The 16,803-nt window shown below is 47.0% G+C and overlaps 1 long non-coding RNA gene across 1 annotated transcript; it reads right to left on the reverse strand.

Moving 5' to 3' along the window:
• Window positions 1-5,397: 5,397 nt before the first annotated feature.
• Window positions 5,398-5,828, reverse strand: LOC116787861. The gene is made up of 2 exons (XR_004357475.1): window positions 5,732-5,828; window positions 5,398-5,576 (listed from the first exon to the last, which is right to left on the reverse strand). It is a non-coding gene; the product is annotated as an uncharacterized LOC116787861 (long non-coding RNA).
• Between the last annotated feature and the right edge of the window lie 10,975 nt (window positions 5,829-16,803).

A 16,803-nucleotide genomic window follows, 5' to 3' on the forward strand; every position in this document is an offset into this window, starting at 1 on the left:
TTCAAAATCCCATGTAATGGCTGGGCATTTGAAGAGATCTTCTCCTTTCTGCTTTTCCTGGGGGGTTAAACACCAACCTGGTGTGGGATGATGCTGGTTGATGCCCCTCTAGGGATGCAGGCCTTCCTGTGGATCCCACCCCACTGGCAGTGGGGCACGATGCCTGCTTTAATTCATGTGGTGAGCTGACAAAGCCGTCTGCCCTCACCACCATTTCATTAATGATGAGGAACCTCCCTTGTCACTTCAGTGGACTTGTTTTACATGTCATCTTCCAGCAGTTGCTTCTGCAAACGTGGCAGATGCCTCCTCTTCTCCCTCTCCCTCCATCTGCTGCTCAGGGTCTTTGCAGACCAGTGCTGAGGTCCCCATGGGCTCCCGCCTGTTCCCCACAACACCAGGATTTGTACCCTTAATTCTCAGAGTTGTCCCAACTCCCCTGCATAAGTGACATTTGTGTCACAACCTGCAGCAAAGCCCTGCTGTAGCTCCATGCACATCCCTGCTCTTGAGTAATCCGGTCTTTCTTTCCACTGGACAAATATTTTCCAGGCAAATTTCAATGTTTATTTAAAGAGTTAAATCTTCATGTGCCCCTAGTATAGGATAAGGGACAGGGAAACCTGACCAGGCAGGTACCAACTTATCCCAAGCCTTGTCCTTTCTGTGCTACCCCAGGGGAGACCTGCTCAAGGCACAGTGTCATGGAGATCTGTGCTGAGAACATTTCCTTCCTACTCCCACGAAGAAGAGCTTTAGGGTTTTAGGGATCACGGCAGTGCCCCGACAACCACGAGCCCTCTCGGGCGAGCAGCTGGAGACTTTTATCCCGGAAAAGCCCACAGGAAAACCAGCGAAGAAACCCAAAGCAGGAGTTCAACAGTCACAGCTCTACTCTTTGCATGCTGCCCTTCGGTTGCTTCCCCATCTGCAGCCCATCCAGCGATGGCCTCCCGTCCCAGCTGCGGCTGCTCCGGCCACCGCTCGGGTACACGAGGCAGCTTGAGCTGCTGTCCGAGTGCCAGAGGGAACGTCTAATAGGGTATTGTTTGTGTGTGTTCCTGAGATGGAAGTGATTAACATAAAATACGTAAAAGGATCATGTCAGGAATTCTCTCCAGATCGGCACGGTTAGCGAGCCGCTCTGTTTCGCATTACGGGAATTACAGTATGTTCTGTGACTGCTCCGGGTTGGACACAGATTTGGGTCTCTTTCCCCAGTGTTTACAAACACGGATGGGAGCTGAGCGAAAAATGTAGCCAACTGCTCGTGTATTTATGGACCTCTGTCCCATCAACACACACACACACACATAAGGATATTTATGTTGCCTTCATATCACGTCAGATACCGGAATGTCCTTAAATAACCCCTCAGGGGTGAGCGGCTCATCCACATTTCAGATTCAGGCAAACAACCTTCAGAATTCCTGGCAACTCTTCTTGCTCTCGAGTGATAGACTCTTCATCAAGAGCCTGGAAATGTTGTTCCTTTGGGCTTGAAATTAATTCAGCACCTAAAATACGAGGGAAAGAGCCGGGCTGAGCTGGTGGGAGATTCAAACAGTCCCAGGCACTGGGGCCAAGGAAGCTGCTAAAACATAAGGTAACGTTCAGGCTCAGATCTCAAAAGTGTGATCTGTTTGTCAGCACAGTTGCATTGATTCTTGCCTCGTGATCCTCTCACATGAAGTGGCCAGGAATGTCTCCCTCCCTCTCCATGCAGTGGAAGTGGGTTTAGTGGAGAACCACTAAAATAAAGGAGGGGGGGGGGAGGGGGAGGGAAAGGAAAACAAAACAAAACCAAAACCCCAAAAAGTTCTATTGTGAAAGTGTCAGAATAACTGTCCAGGGCCTAATTTTACCCAGGGTGTAGCTTTATTGACATCGTTGTGAAAAGGCCTGGTTTGCCCCTGAGTTACAGCAATTTTAAGCTGAGGCTTCTGGGAGAGTTGCAGTGATGTTGAAGTGATGTTGCAGGATGAGATATCAGCCTGGTGCACGACTCCACCAACATCAGTGGGCTCCCATCGAGCTTCATCTTTTGCACTGGAGGTTCTGTGGAATGGTAACCAAAGTGCACAAAGCACGACCCTTGTTGGGTGGTTTACCTTTGCCCAGCTTGTGTTTGGACAGACAGAGCAGCTCATTGCTTCAAAAGCACCAACCAGACCCAGTACTCAGTGGACCTGCAGATGACCCTCATATCTACATGCAGGGGAGATTTTTGGAGCAAGCCCCATGCTCCCATTTTCCTCTCCCTTTACCGGACCTGCACGTTTCGGAGAGAAAGTGATGTTTTCATCATGAAACCTTGTCTTTCACATTTCTCTCTGCTTCTATCTCCTCTCTTAATCCTGCAAGCTTGCCTTCAGTTTGTCCAACTTTGACTTTCACATGGGACCTTCTCCTTTTCCACTTCTACCACTCTACAAAAATCCAGCTGGCATCTCTCTTCTGCTTAACATTCCAGCCTTGTTCTCTACTCCAAGAATGGCTCAGAGATCTCACTCCTCCACTGATCAACACGACTAAACCAACATGTCTTTGTCTTTCTTTCCACGTTTCTCCACTTCTTTCTCTGTTGAATGCTGAGGATATCATAGCCAGTACTGCTTCCACTCCTGTCCATGTTGTGTATCATCTTTATCCTGATAATCTCTTTGCCCCTTCATCCAAGGCATGGTCAATTCTTGTAGACTTTCTGCAGAACATCTCTAACACAGTGGAATTCTACCATTCCCACAGCTAAAGCTGTCATCCAGGATCTCACTTTTTGTCTTGCTTTTTGCAATACCTTCTCCTCTGGTCTTCATAAGAAGCTCTCCATAGCTTAAAAAAGTAATTGTCTAATTCTGTTTAAACCTCTCCTTTTGTCTTGTGGCCAGTGTCATCCTATTATTTACCTGTTGTCTTCTGTCACCTCCTGAATGAACAAGGTGAGTCCTCTTGTTCATCCCTTCTGCAGTACCCATCACAACTGGCCCAATGACCGTCATAACACAAGTAGACAACAATAATTTAGTGAAATCTGTAGCGATTTCCGTGACAAGGATGGGAAGAAAAAAATCTGTTCATCTGCAACCAGCTAAGCGAAACACGAGGATGCTGGAAAGGATCCTGATTGCTCCTAAACTCACAGCAAATCCCTCCCCAACTTCCACAGTGATTTCATCCCTCTAAGTCAAAGGGCTCTGCATCTCACTTACTTTCTCTCTTATTATTTATTTTATAATTGACTCTCTGAACTTCTGCCTGAATTGGAGCCAAAGCTAAGAGTGACCTAATTCCAGCAGCACTTCTAGGATGGGAAGGCCTGGACCTTCCCAGCGCAGTCTCCACATCAGCTTTAGACTGATATTTAGACAGTTAAAGAGAGCCTGTGATGTGTCCAGACCAATATCCCCATCCCTGGGAGAGTGGTAGTGTAGGATAAGGGTCTTCTTCATTGCTGGTGTCCAGCAGACACAGCATTGCCCACCAGTTCCCACAGCAATGGATAAAATGCCCTCAGATGTGTAAATAAGAGCACTTTTGGAAGTCTTCTTATTCAGCAACAAATCAAATACATCCTGGCCTTTTACTTTTGACTAAGCTAAACTCGGGTATGACTTCACTGCTGGCTTTCTGGTCTGGGAAGGAAATAGGGAAGAAACCTCCATGATGAATTGAAGAAAAGATAGAGCTTTTGCTTGTGTGGATTTTAGGCTCACCTGGATTTTGAAATAGCTAATACAGGAGTTAAATCTTCTTAAATCCATCAATATGGATGGTTCCACCTTGGTAATCTATAATGGTTTCTCTGCTTGGAGAATATCAGCAACAATGGGAATAAGCAGATAAAGACACAGATTTTAATGACCTAATCCCAATGCTCAGTCATTTTGCAGAACTCTGTCTCACTGTCCCTGCAAGACTTACACCAAATAACATGGGCTGTAGAGCTGGAGGCTGTGTACTCATTTGAAAAGCCAGCTGGGCTGGAAAAAAAAAAAGGACATACTTGCTTGAAAAATCTTTCTTTTGCAGGAAATTGTTTTAATGCGTATGAAAAAAACCCCAAAACCACAAGTGAAACCCTGCAGCACACAGTGCATCTTTAGGTGCCATGTTCCTTTTTTACAGTGGAGATGAGTGAGGTTTCTGCTAGTGGAAAGCAGGTCTGCAGAGAATCAACAGGCACTAGCTCAAGATATGTCCCCTGTAAACCAGGAGAGGAGATACTGTGGTGCTGGTGAAAGGGAAGGGTTCTTGAATGGTCCAACCAGATTGTGGGAGTCAGTCACGACCATTTACAGCAGCTCTGGATGTGACCCAAAGTCATTTTTTGGCTCCTTTCCGAAGTTAAGCACTTCTGATAAGTCTGAGGAAAGCTCAGGCGAGATTTTATCTAATGCTCAGATGCTGTTCAGGACACAAAGGGTCTGATCCTCACCTGCTGGAAATGGGAGTAAGGCCACTGACTCACACAGCTCCCACTTCTGGGAACGCGGCCCGAAATTACTCATTTTAGTCCAGGACTGTTGGCAAAACACGGCATTCACCCCCAAATTGAGAGGGAGCTGCTACCATTCAGCCAGTTTCCAGCACGGAGTACTTTGGCCCCATCACAGGCTGCTAATCTCTTCAATGATTTATGTGCTCTTTTAAGTTTTAATTCTCCCTCTGTCATGAACCTTCCTCACTAGCAAGTTGACAGTTTAAATTAGTGTTTAGACATGGCTTTCATAATGTCAGCTTTTGTTTTGTCTCAGTCATCTGTTGGAATTCCTTCCATTGTATCTGAAGTGACTCATGACAATAAATGACTTCTTTTCTTCTTTTGTTCTTAATCGGGGAAGAATGGAACGAACCATGCAATATTTGTAAAAGAGCAGTCTTAATTAGTCCTCAGCTGTAGCTAAAGATGCTTGTCTTGTCTCTTTAGCATATTAATGCAGGAAGCCATGCGTTCACGTGGGCAATTGCCATGTTCCTGAAAAGCCTCGTTACAAGCCAAATTCTCCAGCGTAAAGGTATTCCCCAGCCCCGCTTCTGGCTGAGCTCTGCCAAATGAGGAGCCTGTGCCCCGGGGGCTTTGTGTGAGGCTGCTCAGGCCTGTGAGGAGAAAAACGGGCACACTTTTGAGTGACTCATCTCAAGGATTGGGTTTCTTTTTTTTTTGTTTTGTGCCTCTTAAAGGTGTAAACTCTCCAAGCTGAAAGCTGGAGCTTCGTCTCTCTCTCGAACCTCACAGCTGCTGCCTGTGCTGTTTCTCTGCTCTCAAGGGGGTGATGTTTGCTGATGATGGGCCTCAAAACCTTCTTTGCAAGGTTTAAGTGGCTCAAATACCCGAGTGCTAATGAAAGGTTTGGGTGGGAATGTGTGATTAATTTGCGCAAAATGAATAGTGACATCTTTTAGGGACAAAACATGTTTTTGTGCAGAAATGCAAAAGGCTGCATCTTGTACTGCCAGAAAAAAAGTTGCTGTGCCCATGTCATCTTTAATACACTCCAGGAGCTTGTGAATGGCAACAGCTTTCTTCTTCTTCTTCTTCTGTTTTCCCTTTGTCATTTGGGAGATGAAAATCGATCCTGTAAGAAAGTGTGGGAAAATGGTGTTGCCAGCTCAGCTCCCCTTCTGCTGAGTGCTCTCCTAGTCCATGTAGGGCCATGCTCACGACGCCAAGTTATGTGGTAACTGTAACACACAGCTAAATAAAGGTTTAGGTTGAGAGCCGATTTCTTACTGATTGTGTTTTGAGGAAGGGCTACGTCGTGGGTCTGGGGATGTGTTTGTAGCTGTCGTTGAACTGCAGGCAGTAAGTCTCCTTTCCCTTAGACCTGGCTTGCCCAGTGGTCTGGGAATGTGGCTTGCACCCTTGTGTTACTGGTAAGGGGTTAGACTCCCATTTGATGACATATTTCCCATCTATCTGTCTTTCTCTCCACTGTCATGTCTAATTCATAATAAAGCAGCTGGGAAACACCCCTTAGAACCTGCTGAGTTGCTTCCTATTTTAGATTAAAGAAGATGCTGCCACAGGGCAAAGCACAACTGCAGAGGGTCAGAGGGAGGTGTTTAACAGTCTGGAGAGCCAAAAGAGGTCATCAGGGACCAATTTTCTCAAGATCCTCCCTCCTCCAGAAGACAATTGTGTTTTGCGAGTTCTGATCCAAAGAAAGGAAGGAAAAATGAAACACGGATGAACAAGGCTGTGATGAGAACACTGGTAAAAGCTGGGCTTGAGATGCTGTTTGCGCATAACAACAGCCTTGCTGGACCTAGAAACATATGAATAACACTAAGAATTCTTCTGTGCCAGTACACGGTGCTCTTTATTTTAATGGTCTGTTTAAATATACATACAGTTATTTTTCTCTTGCCCAGACCTTGTAACAAAACCAAATGTCTTAATGAACACAGGGAGAAAGCAAGCAGCTGGAGAAAGACATTAAAATGTACAAGCCCAGCAAAGTCCTGGGGAAATCATTGCGACTTTATTCAAAGTAATTTCAAAAGTAAGCTGTTCCTCTGGAATTGGGCTGAAATAAGTGCTGTGTTGCTTTCCCTCTGTGCTCCAAAGCAATCCATGTTCCCCGTCAGGGTTGTGGTCTTGTATAGTCTCCAAAAACATTCATACAATTTATGGTGAGCTCTGCTGGATTGTACTGTCACCAGGTTCATAATGACCATGGTCTCCTCTCCAGCTCTGCCCCTCCAACTCTTGCTGAGGATTTGGCAGATCAGTATTAGGGCAGTGAAGGTTCTCTGGGAGAGTTGGTATCATTTACTGGCCTAATTGGTAAAACTGAGGAAAACAGATCATGTCTGGGACACAAGCCTTTCTGCAGGTGCAGTAAAGTTTTAGGCAAGTGCCCAAACCAGCCTTGGAAGTCTGGGGTTTTGCAGTCACAGATATTCTGGAAGTATAATGTCATGCTTCAGAGCAGACTTTGGACAACAACTTTATTTCCAATATACAGAAATTGTCTGCTGTCTGTCCATCTAACATCTCACAGTGAATTTCAAAGGAAATTGTAAAATTGCAAAGGCAAGGCCAGGGTGTGAGAGTGCAGGGTGGGTTCTTTCCCTATAAATGAGCTGTCACGTCTTTATTGACTCCAGAGAAGCATTTTCTACTTTCACAACCTTGCAGATTTCTGTGGAGTGGTGTGTGCTTGCTCTTCCCTAAAGCAGGAGTTGTCAAAGGACAGAAGTTCACTAATATTGCTTTTTCATACAGCTTCATCAAACGTGTTCTTAGCTTGTCATCAGCTGAGGTCGACTTTTCCTTCCATCTGTGTTTACACTGGATTGAGACGAGCGGGTCCTGACAATGATCAAAGCATCAGGGTGATTGTAGCATAGAGGTGGTTTATGCTTCTGCAGGAAAAGCTGTCCAAAGGGTTTATCAGTTTGGCACAGAGCTAATGTGGCTGGGATTTGGCAGAAAACCTGGCAGATTTGGATGCCTTTGAAATGCAGGGGAAGATGGGGCTGATCACGTGTAAAGACTTCCAACCTCTCCTGGAAAACCAGATAGTTTTGTAAGCGCCTCTTAACCAGCACTTCATTACAGCTTTCCCATTGGCCTCAAACTCAATGTTAACCTTGGCCCTGGCGCAGAGAATATTGACTTTCAGGGTCAATAAATCTTAATATGGATCAAACTGGAAGTCATGTTTGCTTAGTTCGTAACTCCTTTCCAGTGCAATTACTCTTTGCACAACGCAAGGACATTCTGCACATTTTTCCTCTTCTTCGCCATTTTGAGGCGCATTACTCTTCCAACCAGAGCCCGGGGTTTCCAAGGCTCGGCTTTTCTCTCCCAAGTTTTCTGTCACAGCCACTTTGATTTTCACGTTATTTATCTCCTTCTGCAAAAAGGCAAGCATAATCTATTTTTTTTCTTCCTTTTTTTTTTTTCTTTTGTTTTGCAGCTACGTCCCAGCGCGGATCCGCGTCGGACGACTGCCTCCTGGCGTAGCCAGCCGCCTCGCCACCTCCTGCGTCCAGGAACGGCACGAGGTTGTGCGTGGGATGCCGGAACCACAAGAGGTTTTCAGATTTCCAGGATGCTGAGCCGCGCTCCTGAACCACACGACCTGCTCTTGCAGTGATTTTTTCCCTGTGCTCGGCAGCGACGCGGCGCTTCCTGCTTCGTTCGTATCAGCCAATACCTACAGAATTTTAATGAGCGTACAGTGAGTTGCCTATATAAGTCAGCACATGGCAGAGTGTGTGCTGCTCCTCGTAACGAGGCATATAGAGCGCCTGGGGCTGTGGAGGCAAGAAGCCAAAGGATGTTATTATTGCCCTTATAAATTGTTTTCAAAATAAATAAGATACAGAATGTTTCGCTTTGAAGGGGAAAAATGGAAGACTTGTGCTCTGCACACTGACTGGCAGTGGGGGTGGGAGCAGGAAAGAGGAGAAAGAAGGGTGGGTTGATCTATAGCCTTTTGATTTGAGTCACTGCTGTTGAGCACATGTGAACTCGGCGTACACGTGTTGCTGGGGTTACAGCCAGGCCCAGATGCGTCCAGGATCACAGAATCCCAGAACGGTTTGGGTTGGAAGGGACCTTAAAAAACATCTATTACCAGCCTCCCTGCCATGGGCAGGGACATCTCCCACTAGCCCAGGTTGCTCCAAGCCCCAGCCAACCTGGTCTGGAACACTTCCAGGCTTGGGGCAGCCACAGCTTCTCTGGGCAACCTGTGCCAGGGCCTCACCACCCTCAGAGGGAAGAATTTCTTCCTAATATCCAATCTAAACCAAACTGATCTTCCAGTTTAAAGCCATTCGCCCTTGTCCTGTCAAGGGTATGGAGAAATACTGGGGGCTAGCTGCTGCAGGGAGCAAAGCTAACAGATGGAGGATCCTGCACATCAGTTACCCCATTATCCCCATGAATCCATCCTGGACCATGCTCTGTAATTGTGGACACATGCACAGGCTCCCAGGAGTTGAGATGGGGAAAGTGGTGCTCTTCATTCAGAAGGATCTGCCTGTGCCCTCAGTGTCCTGGGTGACTGGTTGGGCTGTATCTATTTAGGGGCCCTGTACTGGATTCCTTCCTTCCCCTGCTTCACTGCCACAGTGTGAAGGTGACCAGGTGTGTCACTTGTGTGGTGAAGACAGAGAAAATCCTACATCCTCTTTGCAAATTTCAGGATGAAACAGCATCCCTTGAAAAGCAGAAAGGTCCTTATTCCAGGACTGTTCAGATCAGTAACAGACATCCAGTCAACCTGGCAGGAGGTGCCTGTAGTGAAAAGAATTCGTATCATAGAAGTGCTTTGCCTCAGTTGCAAAGGATTCAGGTTTGGCCTTCAGGAGGAGAGGAATCCCAACTGCTGAACACATGTAATTCTAAGGAAAAAACAAAATAAATGGAAGGCTGTCCAGTGCATGGGCTGCACTGTGGCTTTCAAGGCTGGCTCTACCAAAGGACAGGCAGACACATCCATGGCTTGGCCTCTGTGGAGCAGCTGCTTTGGAGAGCAAAGTTTGTCCCTTGCTTCAGGGGACAAATTCCGGGAATGGCTTCCAGGCAAAAGTTGGAAGAAGGAAACAAATGCTGGGGGATGGTTTGATGCAACGGCAGAGCAAGGTGCTGAGAACATCTTCCCTTCAGCGTGGCCGTGGGACATAGCTGTGCAAAGCAACACCCATGGAAGTGCAATAACCCCATGGCCATCCTCGGGTGGAAGGTGAACCCTGAGTCTGCGTGTGATCAGCATTCCACAAAATGCTTCCCGAAAAAGGGAAGGAAACACCACCAGCCAACTCTGTGTTCTGTCGGCCCCTTCAGAAACAGAAGGAAAAGATTAAAATCATTAGCAATTGGAAAAATCTAGTTTATTCTATGCATTAGCACTGCTGGCATGCAAACACATCTTCAGAGAGCAGCTGCTGTCCTAGGGCGCTTTAATCCTTCCAAAAGTAGCATGAGAAGACCCAGTAGGTGCACTGCACTTTCCATTGTGAGCTGCCTGGTATTAATAAACTGGAGCACGTTCCTGGGCAAGGTCTCCTGCGGTGTTAACTTTCTGCTCTCTCTCTTGTAGCTACTGCTGAATGTGCCAGAGCACCCTCAGAGTTTGGTGTATGATGGGGCAATATCCAGATAAAGTTGGCAGCAGAAGACACCAAAAGGAAAAAAGAAAAAGCCACGCTGGAAGCAGAGTGAGAAGAATCGAAATAAAAGCAAACCGAAACAACCTGCTCTCAGCCCTTGACACCAGTGCTGACTCCCTCTCCCCTGCGATTTCTTGGCTGCTCTTGTGACTTTCACCTAAAAAGGGGGAGGAGGAATCACCTCCATCCATAGGGCTAAAAGTAGAGTGGATGCCTGTTGGGACTGTGATGGAGTGGCTCAGATCAGCCCAGGAACTTCAGATGTGCATGTGCCTGTGCATGGCTCACCTTGTTGTGACAGCCTTGGCTGTATGACACAGACCTCCCAGTGACTGGGAGACACTGGTGGATGAGGGCAGCTCTCCAGCCAGCTCCCAGCTGAGCAAGGAGTAGAGCCGTTGGAATCTTCCTGACTCCAGCTTCTTCCATGGAAGATCAGGTCTGGATGGAGAAGTGGGAGAGAAGAGGATTGTTCAAGTTTGTTGCTCCCTCAGCTCAGTACAGAGGCAACCGTGTGAAATTCAACATCCTGTTTCCAATGTGTGGTTGAACTGGATGACACAAGAACTGCCTCTTAGAGAAAAAATGAGTGTGTGGCACTGGTCTTGGAAAGTGTCTGTAAAATCATGGAATAGTTTGGGTTGGAAATGACATTTAAGATCATTGAGTCCAGCCATTAACCTAGCAGTCCCACTAAACCATGTCCCCAAGTGCCACATCTGCTGATCCAGCTCCCATTGGCAAAGGCTGGTGACAGCGTTGATTCCAGCAGAGGTTGGCACACATCTCAGAGGCTGTGGAGGAACAGCCACTTTTAGTCATGTCATCAGTTCAGGAACCTCCAGGGTGGGAATCAACCTGCTTAACATCTGGTTGGTGCTTCAGAGGTTGGCTTGGCCTGGGAAGGCAGTTAATCCCTGTTCTTTCTGCTTAAAAAACTGTGTGAGCCATTTCACCAACAAACAGAGCGTTCAGTGATGGAGTGTTCCATGAGCACATAGTTCCACAGATGAAGTTTCAGCAGTCCTGACCAACTGGTCAGTGTTTTCCTTGCCCAAGAAATGTTTTGCATTTTTTGCTGGGATTTATTAGTTGTTTAGGGTTTTTTTTAAGCAGCTAAGACTGTTGCCAGTGGTCTCAGAGACATCCCAGCTCATCACCTAGAGCCTGCCACCAGGAAGGTGGTCTAACCTGTCCAGGAATGATCTGGATTTTGGAAGTTGATTCCTGCCCTTGATGCAGAGACAGGACACCCTGTCACTCAGCAAGGAGCTAAACTGATGCTACTGAGAGGCTTAGGGCTTTAAAAGGTAAGAAGCTACGGAGGAAAATATGGGAAACAGGGATATGATGATCAGAAACCAGGACAGGAGGGAAGATGGGGGGACCCTGCAGGGTTCAAGCTCCCTTTTTTTTTTCTTCCCAGTTTGGTTTGTGGTTTTGCATTTGCAGCTTGTAAAACTGTATGGAAGGAATGTGCAGCTGGGGGCTTTCGCCAAGTTGGTGTCAATTTGGGTTAAACCAGAGGTCCTGGAACAGAGCCTCCTTGGGAGAGTGGGTGACTTTCATTAGGACCAGAGCTTTCATTATTCTCCCTTCAATTGTGGTCGCTCCTCGGGGACCCCATTCCAGGAGCAGGGCCCAAACCCTCTTACACCAGGCACACTGGAAACCAACAACCCAAAGGCAGGCCCTCCCCCTGAGGGCTGGCAGCCCTCAAGATGCTCAGTGTCCTGCCATTGTCCTCCTCTGGCCTCCAGCAATGCTGTCCTGTCCTGTCAGCAGCAGCCCACGTGCTTCTCAGCTGGACCCCACCAGCGCTTGGGATTTGCTCCATCCAGGATGTTGACCACATGTTTTGTGAGGTGTCCAGCATGTCTTAGGAATGGTACAATGAAGACACTTTCTTTCCCCGGTCCCTGGGGATGTTGGTTCTGGATCATCTCTGCTCTGCACTTACTGCAATCCCTGCATACAGTCAGCCTGACATAGGGTCCCTGCCAGCATCCAGCACCAGCCAGTGCTCCTCTGCACTCCAGTTTGCCTCCTTGGATACCCTATTTTGTCTCCATGCACAGATAACGAGGCAATCTCCTCACTTTCCCTCATTTTCATGGTTAAACTGCTGATAAGGGCAGTTGGTTCCATGCAGGGGGATGACTTGGAGTTGTCCTGTGCAGAGATGGGGCTTGTACTCTATGATCTTGTGGATCCCTTCCAGCTCAGGATGTGCTGTGATTCTTTGATTTTATGACTTTCAGTTAGGGATTTCTCTTGTTCTGTCTGTTTCTCTGTCCTCACATGTCAAAAAAATGAGTGTATATCAGTATACAGCCACTCTTCCTCAGGTCATGCAGAGCAGGTCATCTCCAGGATGGTGGTTTTTTGGCCAGTATCTCCTGGCTCTATAGTCTGTATGCCAAACAGATTTCAAAATCCTAAACGTGGTTTGAACGTGCCTTCTGCCCACAGTGCCAGATGTACCCTGAGCTCAGCTGGAATCATCTCCCTTCACCAAAGGCCCCAAGGTAGGAACCAAGTCTGAGGTAATGATGCATCCTTTAGAGCTAGAGGGGAGAGATTTGCAGCCCTGAAATTGGCACCTCTGAAATCCAGCTCATTCCGGTATTAAGTGCATGTTGAGGCTGGATGAGTTGTTCTCAGACTGTTCCTCTTCTCACAGAAGATGCATGGCTTGCAAAGCCCACGCTTGCCCTTGAGTCTGGGTGATGTGGGTGAAGGAGCTGGGCTTGTGCGGTCTCTGTGCTTCATGTAGGTTTGGCCTCATGTGTAATCAATGAGTTTCGCTCCTTTTTGGGGCAGGACAGCTCTGCCTTGTTGCCCTTGTCCAAGTTTTGCCTACAGAGCTTGGCTGGACCTTTCTGGTGGGAGGGGATCCTTTCCCCAAAACCTTGCAGGTGTTTCCTCAGGAGCCAAAGCTGCTCTGACAGCTTGGCCCTCCTCACTTGCTCCTCAAAGATAACTCAATTTTGCAAACCACACAAGTCTTCATATGCCCTTATTTAGATTCCTGACTTAAACAAAGCAGTCTGACTGCTGTTACTGCAGGGAAGCCATTTAGTCTTGTGGTTTATTTACAGAAGGCAACATGCAACCAGCAAGTCTAATAGCTCACCATTGTTCCCCTATCAGTCCTTGGGCTGGCAACACTGAGCAAAGCAAACACATCATAAGAAACCACCTTTAATTATTCATATGCTCTCTAGGGGAAGCGAAGATCTCTGATGAAGAGGAAATAAACAAAATATCTTTGAACTGTAAATCATGGCTGCAAGAGCTTTGTTCTTTGTTTCGCCAGAGTTGTGTTTTATCTGAGATCATAATTTGTTTTCAGTGAAGCACTAGATTAAATTAATTGAGGTTTAGAACGCTATCCATTTCCTTTTGCAAGTCCTTTCACTGGTGGTGTGATCTTATCTGACTTGTTACCCCTGCTGGCTCTGTTTTCCTGACCTCCCCTTAGCATCACATGCTTTAGAGCTGTTTCTTTCTGTTCTTTCTTTCTTTTCTTTTTTTTTTTTTTTTTTACTTTTTTTTTATTTTTTTTTTTTTTATTTTAATTTAAAAAAGGTTGTTTATTTTTTAAAACATCCCAACTCTTTCTCCAGCTATTACTCCTTTCCTACAGGTGACTGGTGAACTCCCTCTCTGAGGGAAACAAGGGCAGTTTCCCAAATAAATATTTCTGGGATCCCGTGAGCAGTAACCTCTCTCATTCTTCATGATTCTTGGTGTGGACAAGACAGACTTTATAGGAGGAGGTAAGTCCAGCTGCTGCAGCACCTGGGCCAAGCACTCCATCTTTGTTGGGTTGTTTGAGGCTGGTGTTCCCACGTGCAAAAGTTGATAACAACATGCTTTGAAGCCTCATTGGAAATGGGCAGGGATGTCTCTCTGGAGAAAGTGTTGAGATCTATTGCAAAGCAGAATCCAGAATAGTTGCTCTATTGCTAGTTCCAGGTGTAATTACTGCAGTCCTTTCCTGTGGCCTAAGTCCAGGACTGGTCATGGCTGGAGTCACAGTTGCAGACTAAAGAAGCCTTTGGTTTGACCACGTGCTGTCAGTGTTGCATTTCTGGTGAAAAAGTCTGCCATAATCTCTCCTGCAGGACAGGACAGCACTGCACAAGTGGGAAGGACTTGTGGGAAAGCCCTTCATAGGATGGTTTGGGTTGGAAGGGACCATAAAGACTCCTTCCCATGGGCAGAGACACCTTCCACTAGACCAGGTTGCTTCAAGCCTTGTCCAATCTATCCTTGGACACTTCCAGGGACGGGACAGCCACAGCTTCTGTGCCAGGGCCTCACCACCCTCCTAGACAAGAATTTCTTCCCAATATCCCATCTAACCCTGCCCTCTGGCAGTGGGAAGCCATTCCCCGTGTCCTGTCCCTTCAGCCCCTTCTCCTAAGTCCCTCTCCAGCTCTCTTGGAACCCCTTTAGGCACTGGAAGGGGCTGTCAGGTCTCCCTAGATCCTTCTCTTCTCCAGGTGAACACCCCCAGCTCTCCCAGCCTGGCTCCAGAGCAGAGGGGTTCCAGCCCTCAGAGCATCTCTGTGACCTCCTCTGGACTTGCTCCAACAGCTCCACAATCTTCCCATGCTGGGGACACCAGAGTTGGAGGCAGCTTTGCTGGTGGGGTCTCACCAGAGGGGCACAACCCCTTCCCCACTTGCTGCCCACGCTGTGGGGGTGAGCCCAGGACACCGTTGGCTTTCTGGTCTGCAAGTGCACATGGCCAGGTCATGTCAAGCTCCTGGTGGCTACAAAAGACCAAATAATCAAGCAATGCCTTGTAAAGCTTTCAGCTCATTTCTGGGGAAAGCTGTGAAACAACAGCTGCTCAGGGTATGGAACAGATCTTGGTCACCATGTCCTTCTCTTGGCAGTGTATCACCTGGATGTTGCTGTTGCTGCTGCTCTTTCACATTTTCACTGGACTGGCTCACCTACAAAGGGTAGGGAGGGAAAATACAGTGAAGTGTCTCCATAAACAACCTGTCATCTGGAATTTATTTGCAGAGATCTGATAATTGAGTGTTCTTGCAGCCATGTATTGTATTAGCTTAAAAGAAAGAAAGAGGCAAAAATCATGGTGTGTTTTGTTCTCCTGCATATTTGAACAGCTATTAATAGAGTCTTTCAGATTTAATTAAAAAAAAAGGGGGGAGAAAAAAAGACTGTCAAGGACCTGTGTTACTTAGCGGACTTAGAAATTTAATTAAATCATCCTGGTGTCACAGAAGTGCCGTCCCAGAGACCAGGTTTCTGTCCTCGAAAACCTTTTCACAGTCACTGAAGACACCTGGCTTCACTCATGACAAATCTTTAGGACCAGAGTGATCTTGAAGCATTAAGTGGGCTCTCAAGCACATCACTTTCACCATAGCACCAGTACACCCACCTACCAAAGCCCTCCTTTCAGCAGGAGTTTGCAGCTGTCCCTATCACAAAATACTGTAAAGGAGCAGAGGAGGCTTCTCTCCCTTTCTCTTTTTTCCCCTCTGATGCTCATTTCTAAGGCAGATTTTCCCCCTCCTCACCCCAGCTCCCCATATTTATTTTATTACGAGCATTTTCGCTAAAACGATTAACTCAATTTAAAATTTCAACTGTTTCCTTGCCAAGGATTTTAGGAATTTTCATTATTTCCTTTGGGAATTCTGAGACTGCGGTTAGCCAGTTTGGAGTTCAAGACACGAGAAATGCCAGCACAACTGAGGACTTGGCTGTAAAAGCGTTTTCAACATGAAAGAATTCCAGCATTTCATAAAAGGAAGTGTAGTACTTGAAGAGATATGTTGATATAAGGAAGGTCTTAACAAAATGAAAGCCAATCTATTATTGCTTAAGTATCAAAGAAATCCCTTTGTAAAGGTGCTAAGCCCTCCTGGAGGAGCACAGAACGTGTCTATTTATTTGTTGTGTGTTCAAATGTTTTATGTACAATTAAGGAACCAGGCCAGTATTACTGAGTTGGTCGGGGTTTTGGAGCTCTGTGGCTGTAGGCAAACATTAGGAAAAAGGTAAAACTTCTCTGCTGGGATGGGTCTGCAGCGTTTAGCAGGGCTGTCATTTCAGAGGGATTTCACCAGCCATGGGAGAATAGGTGCTTTTCTGAAAGGGGGCCTTAAAAAACAGACCCTCTCTCTGGGTTGTGATATCCAGATCTGAGGGACCAGTTCTGACCCCATATCAAGGTGGAGGCTGATCTCGGTCTGCCACTGCAGTTATATCTGCCTCAGAGTGATTTTTTTGGCCCTACCTTGGTGTTTGAGTGTAGTGCCACTCTCTGCTCCTCCTCTGTGCTCTGCTTGCAGAGGAGGAAGGAACCCTGGGTCAATAAATCACCCTGAGGCCTGACTATGGTGGATGAGAGCCAAAGTGCTTTGTTTTCACCTGCCTGGAGCAAACAAAATGCTCCTGGTACAGCCCTGGAGAGCTTCTTCTGCATGGGCAGGGCTGCAGATGCCTTAGCAGTGCACAGCTATGGAAAGCACTCTCCAAGGGGATTCAGTAGAATGCTGTCCCATGGATCAGGCTGTGCGTGCTGGAATGGCCCTGGGAGCTGCCTAGGCCAAGGGCACTCATCTGACCCTGCATGTGGGGCTACTAAATCTCTCCTCTGGACCTACAGCAAAGCCCCACCACATG

The sequence above is a fragment of the Chiroxiphia lanceolata genome, chromosome 6 (assembly GCF_009829145.1).
Source record: "Chiroxiphia lanceolata isolate bChiLan1 chromosome 6, bChiLan1.pri, whole genome shotgun sequence".
NCBI lineage: Eukaryota > Metazoa > Chordata > Aves > Passeriformes > Pipridae > Chiroxiphia > Chiroxiphia lanceolata.